The following is a 15625-nucleotide window of genomic DNA, read 5'->3' as shown; positions in this document are numbered from 1 at the left end:
GAAAATTCTTCTACAAACCCACCAACTCCCATGGGCTACCTTGACTACACCTTCTCACACCCTGTCCCCTGTAAGGGTTCCATCACTTTCTTTCAATTCCTCCACCTCTGTGGCATCTGCTCCAAATACAAGGTCTTCCATACCAGATCATTAGAGATGCCCTCCTTCATCAAACAATATGGCTTCCTCTCTACCATCATCAACTTGGCCCACACCCACATATCCTCCATTTCCCACACATCTGCCTTGCACACCCCCCCCCCCACCCCAACACACAGCAAGGACAGAATTCCTCTTGTCCTCGCCTGCCACCCCACCAGCCTCCAACATTATTACATGATCCCACCACCAAACACATATTCCCCTCTCCTCCCTTTCTGCCTTCCACAAGGACTCCATGTCCCCCCTTGTCCATTCTTCCTTACCTCTGACCACAGGAGATGCTATACTTGTGCCCACACCTCCTCCCTCACCACCATTCTGGGCCATAATATGTCCTTCCAAGTGAAGCAGGGTCATCTATTGTATCAGTGCTCAAATTGTGGTCTCCTCTAGATCCGAGAGACTGGGCACAGACTGGGAGATAGCCTAATTGAAAATCTCGGCTCTCTCTGCAGCAATAGTGTGGATCACCTATTTCAATTCCCCATCCCATTCCCCTGCTGACGTATCTGTCCATGGTTTTAGACACTGCCAGATTGACACCACCTGCAAATTGGAGGAAAAATACCTCATATTTCATCTGGGCATCCTCCAACTGCATGGCCTTAATATTGATTTCTCCAGTTTCCATTAGAACCACCTCTATCTTGCCCCATGCCTCCTATCCTCGACCTCTGTTTCTCTCCCATCCCTTTTCCCTTTATCTCCTTTCATGGAGCCAAAATCAATTCTCACCTTTCCTCTCTCCTGTCCTCTTATCATATCCAATTAACAACTTTTGTTTGTTGGTCTAAACTCCTCTTCCCCCCCCCCCCCGCCCCCCGATTCTTCACCTATTTTGACCCAACCTTTAACACAGGTGCGTCATGCCTGTCTTTTTTCCCTCATACCTTGAGCAAGGGTTCAGGCTAAAATGTGGGTAATATATCTCTATCTTTTATGGATGCTGTGAGACCAGTTAAGTTCCTCCAGCGTCACAGTGTCTGCAGACATTCATGTTTCACTTAAACCAAGGAAAGACTCATCAACCTGGACAGCTACCCAGCTTCACAGAACTCAATAAAAGTTCATCAACAAAACAATATTTAATATAAACTTCTATACTCTCAAAAGCTTAAACAAATTTAAACCTTAACTATCACAACTTATTTGCACTTGTCTTCAGATCTGACTTGGAACTCATGCTAGCTACTGCTTAAAGGAGCCTGAGCCCATCTAACAGTTCTCCTGCACACCACTGTTTAATTCTTATTCACATGTACTGTTCTCTTGAATCTTACTGAACCCAGCAATCCATTACAGGTAAAAACATAATGCTATAGAAACTCAGCAGGTCAAATAGTGTGCTTTGTATCGCAAAGATAAATGAAACTCAGCAGGTCAAATAGTGTGCTTTATATCGCAAAGATAAATGTCTTGGGCTTGACTGCTTCATTATGTTATGAGCAATGTGTAGACAGGCACCTAAACCAAATGGTGGGGGGAAGGGAAAGGGGAGGAGCACAGGCAGGAGGGAATAGGTGGATGAGGGAGGGAGGGCAAACCAGCAAACAGGGGGAGGGGGTCTCTGTGAATGGATGGGGAAGGGATGGAGAGCTAGAAGAAAGAAGTCAGAAGATGGGAGAGAAGTGGGGAGTGGGCTAGCAGAAACCCTCCAGCTCGCCACCCCTTCCCTTTCCATTCACAGTGCTATCCTACCTCCCACTGTTTGCTGGTGTGCCCTCCCTTCCTCATCTATTACCTCCTGCTTCTGGGACTATACTCCTCCCCCTGCCCCTCCATCTTCCCCATTATTTTGTTTGGGGGCCTGCCTACATTTTCTCATACCTTGATGAAGGGCTCAAGCCCAAAACATTGGTTATGCATCTTTATGTTTGCTATATAAGTACACTGCTTGGCCTGCTGAGTTTCTCCAGCATTGTTTTTTTTTTACGTCAATCTCGGTGTCTGCAGACTCTCATGTTTTGATGTTTTACAGGAATCTATTCCAATGTGCAGAGAAGATCACACTTGTCTCCACCTCCTTTCCAATTACTGATCTTTACCCTGCATGGTCCTTATATTGATAAGCATTTGTGAAAACTTGTATTGATGCAATTTCACCTCTGAAAGAACCATCTATACCCAGATGGTCTAATGTAATTCTATAAGGGGGTCAATTCAGTGAGCCAGCCCACTACCTTTAAGGAAATGTAATTTTGTTTGGTGTTTGACAATTATCCCAACCAAAATGTGGATGTAGTGCGCATCGAAAAAACCAAAGACTTGTTGACCCAAACCAAGGCTTTTATTAACTAAAAGACTGGAACATATCACAAGTAGGTCGACCAGTCCAGAATGATCTGGTCTGGCTAGGAGCAATCCTTTAAGACATACCAATGTGCGTGGCTACGCTCTCAGCCAATCACAGTCATCCTACACTACCATCTGTACATAGACACATTGGTGATAGAATCTGTCCTATCACAGTGGCCATGTGTGAGTTTATCAGCATCCTTCAGGGGTTGGTGAATGGGATTTAGTCACATGATCATCCTGACGATGACTACTTTCAAAACTACATTTGGTGAATAATTGGAGATACTTACATTTTGGTTTGCAAATGTATTGTCAGTGACATTACAACAAATGATGAAAGAAACATCTCATTAAATTTTTACTCCATCTACTTTGCATTTGCATTAACAGCTTCTTCAGGATTTTCTGTAACTCATGGCTTGTTTTAAAAGCCCTTTGGTTCAGCATGGCATGAATAGGTGGGAATTTTGGCTTATTTTAAGTCAATATTGGTTGACTATGAATTAAATGTGTAATTGCTGGATGCTGACTACAAAGAATATCACAAATTAGAAATGGACTTCATGATAGATCTCAATATCAATATCATACTTTAAATTGTGTGATGTTGAAGCTTTTTGGCAGACAAAAAAAAAACACCCATTGTCTTAATTTCCAAGCAATGTTGTTGAAAGGCCAAGTTTAACGACTGACAGAAGACCAATACAGATTAGAAACGGCCGCTCTTTCACCAGAGACAAGCAGATATTAGCACTGAGCAGGCCAGGTATCCACCTCCACCTATTTTCCCCTTGGACTGATGCACTTCCTCTCCTCCACCACAGAGCACATATGCTCATGTACATGTACACATTCTCCTTAAAGTGACAGCAGCCTCATAGTTCCTCAAAGAGTCATCCACTGTCCTTCTTGCCTGTTGCTAGAACTAGCAAATATAAAATTTACATTGTTTGGTTGTGGTTTACTTAGAAAATGTATGGCTTCTGGCTGGCAAAGTGGCTTGCTTCAGCTTGTTGATGATATGCAAATTCAGAGCAGGAGTTTGCAGTGTGAATTTACCTGTCCTAATAACTTTTTGCATCTGCATGCTAACCTTCAGTGTTATTGTAGCTCTGAGATTCCTTTGCATCACATCTCTTTGTAATCTCACTCGAGTGAAATAGTAATATCCCCTTTTATATTTTCACCTCCAAAATGCATAACCTCATATTTTCCTGCATTGAATTTATTTCCCGCTCACTTGTGCTATCAAGTTCAAGTTTGTCTATGCCCCTTTGCACAATCTTTGTGTCTTCCACTCATCGACCCATTCACCTACCTTTGCTTTTAGTTTTCAGTGGAAGTGGATTAAAAGCATTGTGCAAACTGACCGAATCCTCTCAACACAACATTGTATGCGACACAATTGCAAGGCTGCCACAAGGTGGCACTGGTGTAACAAATAAACCAAACAAAAATTGTTAGAAAATTATGACGAATTATTCAAATTCATGTCAAAAGAGATGAAAGTTTGGAAATTTATGACAGGGCAAATTCACTGCATTATGAACCTTTCAGAAATGTTCACTACCCTGTATTTTTTTTTTTGTTCTGAATTACATTTAAATAGCAATAAATGTGCAAATAAGCTCTTAACTATGAAGGAATTGGTGATTCTGTCTCTTTTTCTATCATGATGTAGAAGCAGACATGTCAACAAAGAATCCATAATTACACATGCAATCAGGAAAAGCTATTGAAAGACAATTAAATTTGGTACAATCTTCACTGAGGTGACGGGTAAGTCAAAGGATTGAAGAGATTTCCATTTGTATTCAGTCCCATATAATAACTGTGCCACCGAGCGTGTACTATTCTCCAAATATTACCATGGAAACTTGTATCTCACATTTTCTTGTCTTTTATTGCTTCCAATCATAGAACCACATAGCATGGAACAAACTCCTTTGCCGCAACTCATCTATGCCAACCAAGTTGGCATTCTGGACTTCTCCCATTTGCCTGAATTTGTCCATATCTTTCTAAACCCTTCCTCTCCAAATATCTGTCCAAATGTCTTTTGAAAGTTGAAATTGTGCTTCCTTCAGCATCTTGTTCCAAATAGAGACTACCCTCTGAGTAAAAAAGCCACTATTCAAGAAGGAACAGAGGCAGCAGCAGGAAAATATAAACCAATTATCCTAATATCTGTCATTGGAATCCATAGTTAAAGAGAAAATAACGGGACATTTAAATAATCAAGCAGAACCAACGTGGTTTTTTGGAAGGGAATTGTGTTTGATAAATTTGCTCGACTTCTTGAGGATGTAACAAACAGGGTGATAAAGTGGAACTAATAAATTGATTTCCAGAAGGCATTTTATGAGGAATCACATAAAAGTCAATGCAGAAGATATCAAAACATGGGATTAAGGATCATAGCTAACAAACAGAAACAAAGATGGGGATAAATGAGGCATTTTTAGAGTGGCCATCAGTAACTACTGAGGTGCCAGAAGCATCAATGCTGGAGACTCAATAATTAATAATTGATATTCATATCATGGATGAAACACCAGTATAGTGTTGCCACAATTGCAATAAAAGCAAATGTAGATGAATGAGTAGATGAGAGGAAGACACAAAGATTATACAAAGGGGCAGAGATAAACTTGAACTTGATGGCACAAGTGAGCGGGAGAAAGGTACAATGCAGGAAAATAATAGGTTATGCATTTTTGAGGTAAAAATATAAAAAGGGATATTATTATTTCAATGGAGTGAGATGACAAAGAGACGTGATGCAAAGGAATCTCAGAGCCACAATAACACTGAAGGTTATTAAATCAATGCACAATACTTAAAATGTTGTCTCACTATTGCTTAATGAAAGCTTCCCTTCATCTTTATGTCATTCCCCTTCAACAAAGCCTAATGTTCTTATCAGTCCTAATAACTTTCTGCATCTGCATGCTAATGTTTAGTGTTGTTGTGGCTCTGAGATTAGATTTTCCTGGGGATTGTTAGCTGAATACTGAGTGGATGTTTTGCCCAGAGGAGCACATTCCAGCATAAGAGGTCAGACATTTGGGTCAGTAATGAAAAGGGGTTTCTTCTCTCAAAAGGGTTATGAATCTTTTGAATACTGTTCCCAGTGACCAATGGAGATTGAGTTCAAGGCAGAGATCAAGACATTTAAATTATAGGGAGTCCAGTAGTTCGGAGAGAGCAGGAAACTGTGGGCAAGGCCAAGATTGGACCAAGTATGATCTTCTTGAATGGCCAATTAAGTTAAAAGTAACATCCCATACCATTGGTATTTAATCTCAATTTTTACCCTTGTGGCTTTTCTCAAAATGCCAGGTTTGTTTTTGGTAACAAAAAACAGATCTAGAAAAAAACCTGATTGATTTTTTTATTATTTTTCTTATTGTTGATATCTGTTTTCAAAATCTAAATGAAAAGTCTGGAGCTAATATATGCAGACCATCTCTATTACCTCTATAATGAATAGTTGATCATTCTGGAAGTTATATTTTTAACCTTTTATTTCACAATCACTGTTTATGTGTGAGAATGTTGCATCTCTTTTATACTGGGGCTGTATTTCCATCTCCGTCTTGAATCTGTGACAAATGCCCCTTCCCCCAGTACACACATAGTGCTCCTGTTATTCGTTAGTGTCAAAGGTTAACACAGCTTTGAGTCAAAGTGAATGAAGTGCGGACTGAGAAAAGCATGTTCCTATTGTAAACTGCCTGTACAAAGTAAACCAGCAGTTCATCAATTATATTTTTTGGTCTCCAGTTCCAAGTTACTTTGTGTCATTTTTAGATAGTTCTTCATTTTGTTACATGCAGTGCATAACCGATATAAGAACGATAAATGTATCTCACTAAGCATCACGTCCAGCTACGTTTTGCTGAAATGTGTAAAGAATTCATTTCATTCTCTGAGCTGAGTCTGCATCACAATGAACTTGTATTAATAATGGGGGATGTGCATTTTCTACTTTGTTATCCCATTTCTGAAGTTGTGTGTGTGTGCTGTATCATTTTTTAAAAGTAACAAATTTTCTTTTACATTTCTTGAAACATCTCTTTGCTTGGGTTTAATTTTGTTCATGCATTTATTTATTCATTCATTTTCAGAATCTGAGCATCATTGACAAGGCCATCATTTCATAGATTCATAAAGTAATGGAAAATAGCAGGCCATTCAGTCCTTCACTATTCAATACCATCATGGCTGATCATGCAACTTACTCCTGCTTTCTCTCCACATCCCTTGATCACATGAGGGCCACATCCAGTTCCCTTTTAGATATATCTTCGAACTGTCCTCAACAACTTTCTGTGGTAGAGAGTTCACAACTCTCCCAGTGAATAACTTTCTCCTTATCTCAGTCCTAAATGACTTGCCCTTTATCCATACACTGTGACCTTTTGTTCTGGACTTCTCCAACATCAGGATCATTCCTTCTGTACAGTATCTAACATGTCTAGTCCTGTCAGAATATTATACATCTTAATGAGATCCCCTCTCGTTCTTCTAAATTCCAATTAACATCACCCAGATCCATCCAATCTTTCTTCATGCGTCAGTGCTGCTATCCCAGGATTCAGACTGCTTCTCTTTGTTGGACTCCCTCAATAGCAAAAATGTGCTTCCTCAGAGACCAAAACTGTGCACAATACTTAAGGTATGGCCTCACCAAGGACCTATATAACTGCAATGGAACATCACCATTTCTATATTCGAAACCTCCTGCAATAAAAGTCCTTGTACCATTTGTTTTCTTCCCTGCCTGATGTACTTACATTCTAACCTTCATTGATGATGCACCTCAACACCTAGATTTCATTGCACTCCCCTTTTTCTAATTTTTCATCATACAGGTAATCTCAGGAGTCAAGACTTCTTTGTCATGCCAGAATACAAAAGATGTAATGTTTCACAAAAATTGCCTTTTGTACGCTATAATCTGCCTGTATTTTGATGGCACCAAAGTGATAGCCTCACATTGATCTCCATTGTACTGTGTTTACCATGCATTTGCCACCCCATTAATCTGCTCAAGTCACCCAGCAGCCTCTTGGAATCATCCTCAGCTGATATTGCCACTCAGCTTAATGTCATTTATCTCCCATTCCGATTTTCCCATAAACTGGATGGGGTTTGCTCGGCCATTTCAAAGGACATGCTGGACCTCAGTCACATAAAGGCCTGACCAGGTAAGGATGGTAGATCTTGCTTCCCAAAGAACATCAGTGAATCATGTAGTTCTTTGCAACAATCCAATATTCTTCATTGACAATTCTTGTTGAATACTAGTTTATTAACCAAATTTAAATTCAATATCCACCACGGTGGGATTTGAATTCAGGTCTCGAGATTGTTAGTGCGGGTTTCTTGATTATGAGTGTGGTAAAAGAACCACCTGTGCCATCACCATTCATCAATTGATGCCTGCAGTTTGACTCAATTACAGTCTGCCATGCCATTCAGAACTTATATTTCAGCTGGCCAAAGCTAAGGCATAAGAACCACACGTATCAATCCACCCCAATATGGATCAAAAAATATGTGCACAATGGCAAAAGTATAATTATACAATAACAATGCAATCAATATTATAATGTGGCTGTATTTTGATTCCTGGTTATTAACCAATGCAGTGGTAATGTGAACACTATTTTGTCCCTTGCACGGACAATCTCAGCATACATGCCCAGCGTGTCCTCAACCCACTACTTTCCTCCCCCTCCCAACAACCAACTAGAGTTGGTTCTGTCACTCCTGTTAGCATTATTATTACATTGAAGTTGATTCTGTATTGCCCTGCTGCAGGCTCCATGTGGCTGTCATTGTTCTGCTTCTTGACGAGAGGTGTGATTGTTCAATGTTGGTTGGAAATTTAGTTCCATTTTGGCTTTGTGTTCATCTCTCCTGTATTTCTCAGAGGTGTGTGTGTGTGTGTGTGTGTGTGTGTGTGTGTGTGTGTGTGTGTGTGTGTGTGTGTGTGTGTGTGTGTTTATATATATATTATATATATATATATATATATATACACACATAACCATGTGTGCATTTTTGTCTGAGACATATATACTGTATCTGTATGTATATATATACATATGTGCATGTATGTGTGGTGCATTTGAGGTTTTGTGTTGCCATGGCAGCAGCTGGAGGAAGTGCTTTCTGCAGTGTTCTTAGGTTTGAATTGCTTACAGGGGCTGTTAGCAAATCTGGCAGGTGGAGTCAGCAATGGTTGCTGTATTTAATCTTCAGGTCAGGTTCCAAAAAAAAGCTGCTGTCAAGAGGCCAGGATCATTGGGTGGTTTTTGAGAACAGTTGCAATAAGTCAGGAACATCAGGGACTGCAGGGTGAAAACATACAAATGATAAATTCATAGCCACATCTCATTTGAAGAGTGCACAGAATGTGTGAAGTATTAGCTAGTCTTTTTAACACAGAATTTGAAAGTTTGAACCATCCATCTAATAGACGATGAATGACTCTAGCAATTTAACTAAAGCCAGTAGTACAGAGATAACACAAATGGCTAATTGTGATTAATTCATCTAGTCGTCAGGTGGAGCTTGCCCATTCTTAACTCATCAGAGTTCATTTCTACCCCTAATTAAAACCAATACTGTTCAAATGACTCTTCTCCATTCCATTCAGTAATTTAATTAGTGTTGCTGTCATTCAGCCAGTTTCCAGATCCTCCTGATCCGAGCCACAGCACAACAATTTAATGAGGATAGTTTCATTGCTGGGACATCAATTCCCTTTTGAGCTATTCCCAGAAGGCCTGAATCAGAAATGATTTTGAAATGCCCTGCAGCCAATTGGTAAAAACATCAGTTCAGTTCACTCAATGGACTGCACTGACAATTTGAGTCTTACCTGTCCTCTCTCCAATTCCTCACTATACAACCCCAACCCCATAACATCTTCACTTCTATCACCCAATCAGCACAGTCCATTGAACAAACTGTGGTTCATTCTGTCCTGGATGAAGCATTGTGTTTTGGGGAAACAACGAAGTGCCAAAACTTAATTGGCACAATGCATTTATAGCGAGTGTGGAAATATAAGGAAGTCTTATTTTTGAAGCCTGGGGTACTCAAAATTGTTCATAGTTATGAAGAAGGCTGCTTTTGTATCTTTTCATTTAAAAAGTCTTCAGTATGTTTCCACTGATACTGAAGGATACATAATATTCCGGGAGGACAGAGAGTTGGAAAATGTGGAAAGGTGGCTCTTTTACTAGTGGGAAGTCTTAGCCAAATAGAGCGATTAGATCTAAATTCAAGAAAACAAAATGTACAAGTAATTTGGGAGAAAATAAGAAATATTAGAGGTGAGAAGTTGCTTGAAGTAATGGTGTGGCTGACCCATAGCAGTTATAGAGTGTTACAACTGGCTATGAAAGAGAAAAGATGCAGGGATAATGATGAGGGATTTTACAGATACACTTAAAAAAACAGATGGTCAAAATTGACTCGATGAAGAGTTTATAATGGATTTTCAAGATAGATTCCTAGAGGCACATCTGCTGTGATTCCAAGAAAAATTGAAAGAAAATTTAGAGCACAAGATAAAGCTAGGTTTAAAAGAGTAGTAAATGTTTTCATACATATTTTAAAAAAGAGTGAACAAAGGGGGAATTACATGAGCTAATTGAGTTAACAAAAAAAGTCCAACAGAGAATTCAGAGAAACAAACATGGAGTTAAGGTAATTTGCAAGTCTTCACTGTGAAGGATGCAAGCAACATCCTAGAAATAGTTGTAGTCTGGAAATAGAAGTGAGGGAATGAAGGAAAATTCCAATCATCATATAAATGGTACTGAGCAAATTAATGGTGCTGTGGTCCCAGCTCCCGATTGATTTCATCTTTGGTTATTGAAGGAATTAAGTTGTGACCACCTTTACAACACCAGCAATCGGGACCGGACTGGGGTTTGAATCATGCATCATCTGTAAAGAGTTTGTGGGTTTTCTCTAGGTGCTCCAGTTTCCTCCCACTATTCAAACAACATACTGGGGCTGTAGGTTAATGGGATGTAAATTTGGCGGCATGGACTCGTGTGTTGAAATGGCCTGTTACCATGCTGTATGTCTAAATATTTTTAAAATATAGCTTTTGACATAAATCTCCAGTTAGCAATATTTCAGTGGCTCTGAGCCAATGTACATTCATCCAAGACAACAAGATTACACTCTTAGAATGTTTTCCTTTGTGGTTCCCTGACCAATGTTGCATATTATAGTCTCTAGGTTTATCAAACTTAATGAGAGTTTAAAAGACAAACATACATTTTTGCACCCCATCAAAAGTTTTAAAGCAATGTCTGATGATGCCACAGCTAAAACAGTTATATTTGTCTTTGAATTTGAGCCAAAAGTAGATTAAAAGATTTTCTCATTCTTCCAAAAGCATCCAAAATAAAATGATTTCTTGTAAAAAGCCTTCGCAAAGGTACCTAATGCATTCCTTTGTTATTTCACTATACTTGATTCTTTCTCTCTGATAACTGGTCTAACTAGTTTAAATCACAGCTGGCCTCCTGCAGAAAATAATTTTCTTTCTTTGACTTGGCTTCGCGGACGAAGATTTATGGAGGGGGTAAAAAGTCCACGTCAGCTGCAGGCTCGTTTGTGGCTGACAAGTCCGATGCGGGACAGGCAGACACGATTGCAGCGGTTGCAAGGGAAAATTGGTTGGTTGGGGTTGGGTGTTGGGTTTTTCCTCCTTTGCCTTTTGTCAGTGAGGTGGGCTCTGCGGTCTTCTTCAAAGGAGGTTGCTGCCCGCCAAACTGTGAGGCGCCAAGATGCACGGTTTGAGGCGTTATCAGCCCACTGGCGGTGGTCAATGTGGCAGGCACCAAGAGATTTCTTTAGGCAGTCCTTGTACCTTTTCTTTGGTGCACCTCTGTCACGGTGGCCAGTGGAGAGCTCGCCATATAATACGATCTTGGGAAGGCGATGGTCCTCCATTCTGGAGACGTGACCCATCCAGCGCAGCTGGATCTTCAGCAGCGTGGACTCGATGCTGTCGACCTCTGCCATCTCGAGTACTTCGACGTTAGGGGTGTAAGCGCTCCAATGGATGTTGAGGATGGAGCGGAGACAACGCTGGTGGAAGCGTTCTAGGAGCCGTAGGTGGTGCCGGTAGAGGACCCATGATTCGGAGCCGAACAGGAGTGTGGGTATGACAACGGCTCTGTATACGCTTATCTTTGTGAGGTTTTTCAGTTGGTTGTTTTTCCAGACTCTTTTGTGTAGTCTTCCAAAGGCGCTATTTGCCTTGGCGAGTCTGTTGTCTATCTCATTGTCGATCCTTGCATCTGATGAAATGGTGCAGCCGAGATAGGTAAACTGGTTGACCGTTTTGAGTTTTGTGTGCCCGATGGAGATGTGGGGGGGCTGGTAGTCATGGTGGGGAGCTGGCTGATGGAGGACCTCAGTTTTCTTCAGGCTGACTTCCAGGCCAAAAATTTTGGCAGTTTCCGCAAAGCAGGACGTCAAGCGCTGAAGAGCTGGCTCTGAATGGGCAACTAAAGCGGCATCATCTGCAAAGAGTAGTTCACGGACAAGAAAATAATTAACATAATTATTGCCTGTATGGTCGTTCACACTGGGCACCTTTTTAGTATCTGTGTGCAACAGTCCCGGTGGTTGGGAGTGCAGTAGAATGAATGACCCACGACAATTTTTTTCCGGTACGATTTACACTGCAGGCATCCTCCAAAAGGTTGTAGTTCCTGCAGGATAAATCACAGTGGAGAAATTGACTCAAAATTCCTGCACATTCCTTTTTAGACTGCCCATGTGTCGGCAAAATTCCTTGATTGTGTCGTTACATGCCTGCAGTCTGAAGACCCCTTCTGTGCACAAATTGTCAGGTTCCGTTTGTGATTCTGATAAATTTAGGTCACACAAATGAATTAACTAAAAAATGAAGTAAAATAAAACTAAACATTTGCCTGTAATTACACACATACTTTTCAACAACTACAAAAGTCATTGAAAAATCAATCCAGAAAAGTGTGATACCTGTACTAATATATATCCTGCACACTCCCAGCATAAAACCGAGAGGATGGATGTGAAGGGATTCTGATTCTCTGCTCAGAATGTTTGTGTTCCACACTTGGACTTGTTCCCAAGTCCAACAGCAGAGAAGTTGGTCAATTGTCTTGGCCAGAGAACTGGCAGCTAAAATCAGTACAATCTGGCTCATTAGTAGAGATGCAATAATAGCACACAAGTCACTACCCTCAGAAAATAAGGTCATAAATCTGAAGATGAACAACCAATCTAATATTAGTTCGGATAGCAATATTAATTTCACCCCACCCTCACACATCAAACTCCCCAGTCCATGTAATAAGTATTTTCACACCTTCTCTGTGACAAACATCATTAACTGTGAGAACAGAATAGCATGCAAAATGCTTTGACCTTCCACTTGATCCCTTAATCCCTTCACACCACTTTACAAGATTCTGTAACCACCTTTAGTAATACATGAAAGCACTCAGTGTGAAACAGCTCTTGACTGACCATCTGTGTATACTTTTGGTTGTAACTGGATCTCCTTAAGTAAACAAACCTCTTAAATTGCCATGTCCCAAATTTCTTACTGCAATAACACAAAGCCTGTTTTAATTCAGTGCTACAAATGGGCTCTAGAAATACTTATATTTTTCTGCAGAAACATTAGAAATAATTTCTGAATAAATAATTACATTTATAAAAGGAATCTGAGTTAACATGAGTAATGGAAGGAAATTCTCACAGAAAATGAGGTGAGGGAAAGTGAATGAGTTTCTTCCATAGATTAGGCACTGACACAGATCACCTATATGAATGGGATGGTTTTATCTTGTAGGCTTCTTGAACAAGTCATGAAATTTGGTGCTTTGCGACAGCATCAGAGAGCAAACATTCATATTATAACCATCTTATAATATTACTATAAAAAAAGGTTTTTTTAAAAAAATAGTGCACAAAAAGTAAGGTCATGTCTATGGTTCATTGATTATTCAGGAATCTGATGGCAGCGGGGAAGAAGCTGTCCTTGTGCCGCTGAGTGATCGTCTTTAGGCTCTTGTACCTTTCCCCCACTGGTAGCAGAGTGAAGAGGGCATGGCCTGGGTGGTGGGGGTCTTTGAGCATGTAGATGTCCTTGATGGAGTGAAATCTGGTGCCTATTATGTCACAGGTTGAGTTAACAACCCTCTGGAATTCATTCTTGTCCTGAGAGTTGGTGGTTCCATACCAGCCATAGATGTAACCAGCCAGAATGCTCTCCATGGTGCACCTGCAGATGTTTATGAGAGTCTTCAGAGACATACTGAATCGCCTCAGACACATCACAAATTAATAGCCACTGTTGAGCCTTCTTTATGATTGCATCAACATGGAGGCTCCAAGACAGATCCTTGGAGATGTTGACACCCACGAATTTGAAGTTCTTGACCTCTCCACTACTGAGCCCTCGATGAGGTCTGGGTCATTTCCCCCTGATTTCCTCCTGGTCCACAGTCATCTCCTTGGTTTTGCTGACATTGAGCACAAGGTTGTTGACATTACACCATTCAACGAGTTGATCTCACTCCCTCCTGTACACTTTCTCATTGCTGTTTGTGATTCTGCCAACAACTGTGGTGCCACTGGCAAACCTGTAGATGCCAATGGAATTGTGCCTGGCCACACAGTTGTGGGTGTATAACAGAGGTTCTCAACATTTTTCTTTCCACTCATGAACCACTTTAAGTAATCCCTATGCCATCAGTGCTCTGTGATTAGTAAGGGATTGCTTAAGGTGTTATGTGAGTGGGAAGAGAAGGTTGAGAATCATTGCTCTAGACCCAATTGTTACTGAAATATTTTACTTGAGAAAAATTGTCATTGGCCCATTTCCTTTGGAGTTATGAAACCCTGCACATAACAAGTCAATTAGGTACAATTAAAATAATGGTTTTCAAACTTTTTCTTTCCACTCACATACCACCTTAAGCAATCCCTTACTAATCACAGAGAACCTTTGGCATAAGGAATACTTAAAGTGGTATGTGAGTGGAAAGAAAAAGGTTGAGAATCACTGGTGTATAACAAATAGAACAGTGGGCTAAGCATGGATCTTTGAAGTTTATGTATACTGTTGATCAGTGAGGAAGAGTCGTTTCCAATTAGTTCTGACTGTGGACTTCCAATTTAATTAAATATCATGGACAAACACACTGACACTCTTACACAGGCATTTAATAGGATCATGGCTAATCCACCTGCTCTAAACAATAGTTCTTCACTTTCTTACTGTAGAAATGTATTTATCTCAGCTCTTAAATATATGCAAGAATTTAGGCACCATCACACCCCAATCATCCAACTCCCACAGCCAGGCCCCGTGGCAAAGGAGTTCCAAAGACTCACAGCCCTCAGAAGAAAAAAAATCTTCCTCATCTCATTCTTTAATGAATGTCCCCTCAATTCAAGACTATGCCCTCAGATTCTACACTCTCCCATGAGAGAAAACATTACCTTAGCATTCCAAGTTGGTCTATAGTCATGTGCACCAAGGTGCAGTGAAAAAAGTTTGCTTTGTAAGCAGTCCAGCTTGTCATCCCAAACATAGTACTGTAAATAGAACACAGTAGAGAAGTGTAAAGTGCAGCGAGAGATCAGTTGGAATTCTACTCAGCACAATTAGTTGACCGTGAATAAGACATTTGTAACATTCAAGGGTCCTTAGACATCCTCTATAAAAGGTTTACATTTTCAGACAGGCAATGCTCTTTGGACTTGAGGTTATATTTCTTGGTCTGTGGTAAAATCTTTAGCTAGTTGCAGAAGTCACAAACCGTACTATGATGCAGGACCTGCATGTGGAAGTACGAGGTTTCAATGTTCCTGAAAAAATCTGCTCTGCCTTCAAATGCTGAAACGCAGGCCTTGTAGCCTTTACCCTGATTGCTAAGTCTAGTACAGTAGTAAAATTTCAGAAGAGAGATCATCAACCTGAAACATTTAGCTCTTATTTCTCTCTCCACAGCTGCTACCTGACCTTCTGGGCATTTTCAGCATTTTCTGTTTTTATTTTGAATGTTCCGCAGCTTATATGGTGTCAATTTCTGTGACTGCATTCCAGAGGGAGGAAAAGATC

The sequence above is a fragment of the Narcine bancroftii genome, chromosome 5, assembly GCF_036971445.1.
Source record: "Narcine bancroftii isolate sNarBan1 chromosome 5, sNarBan1.hap1, whole genome shotgun sequence".
Classification (NCBI taxonomy): Eukaryota; Metazoa; Chordata; class Chondrichthyes; order Torpediniformes; family Narcinidae; genus Narcine; species Narcine bancroftii.
The sequence above is the reverse complement of the archived record's forward strand: the minus strand, read 5'-3'. Positions refer to the sequence as shown.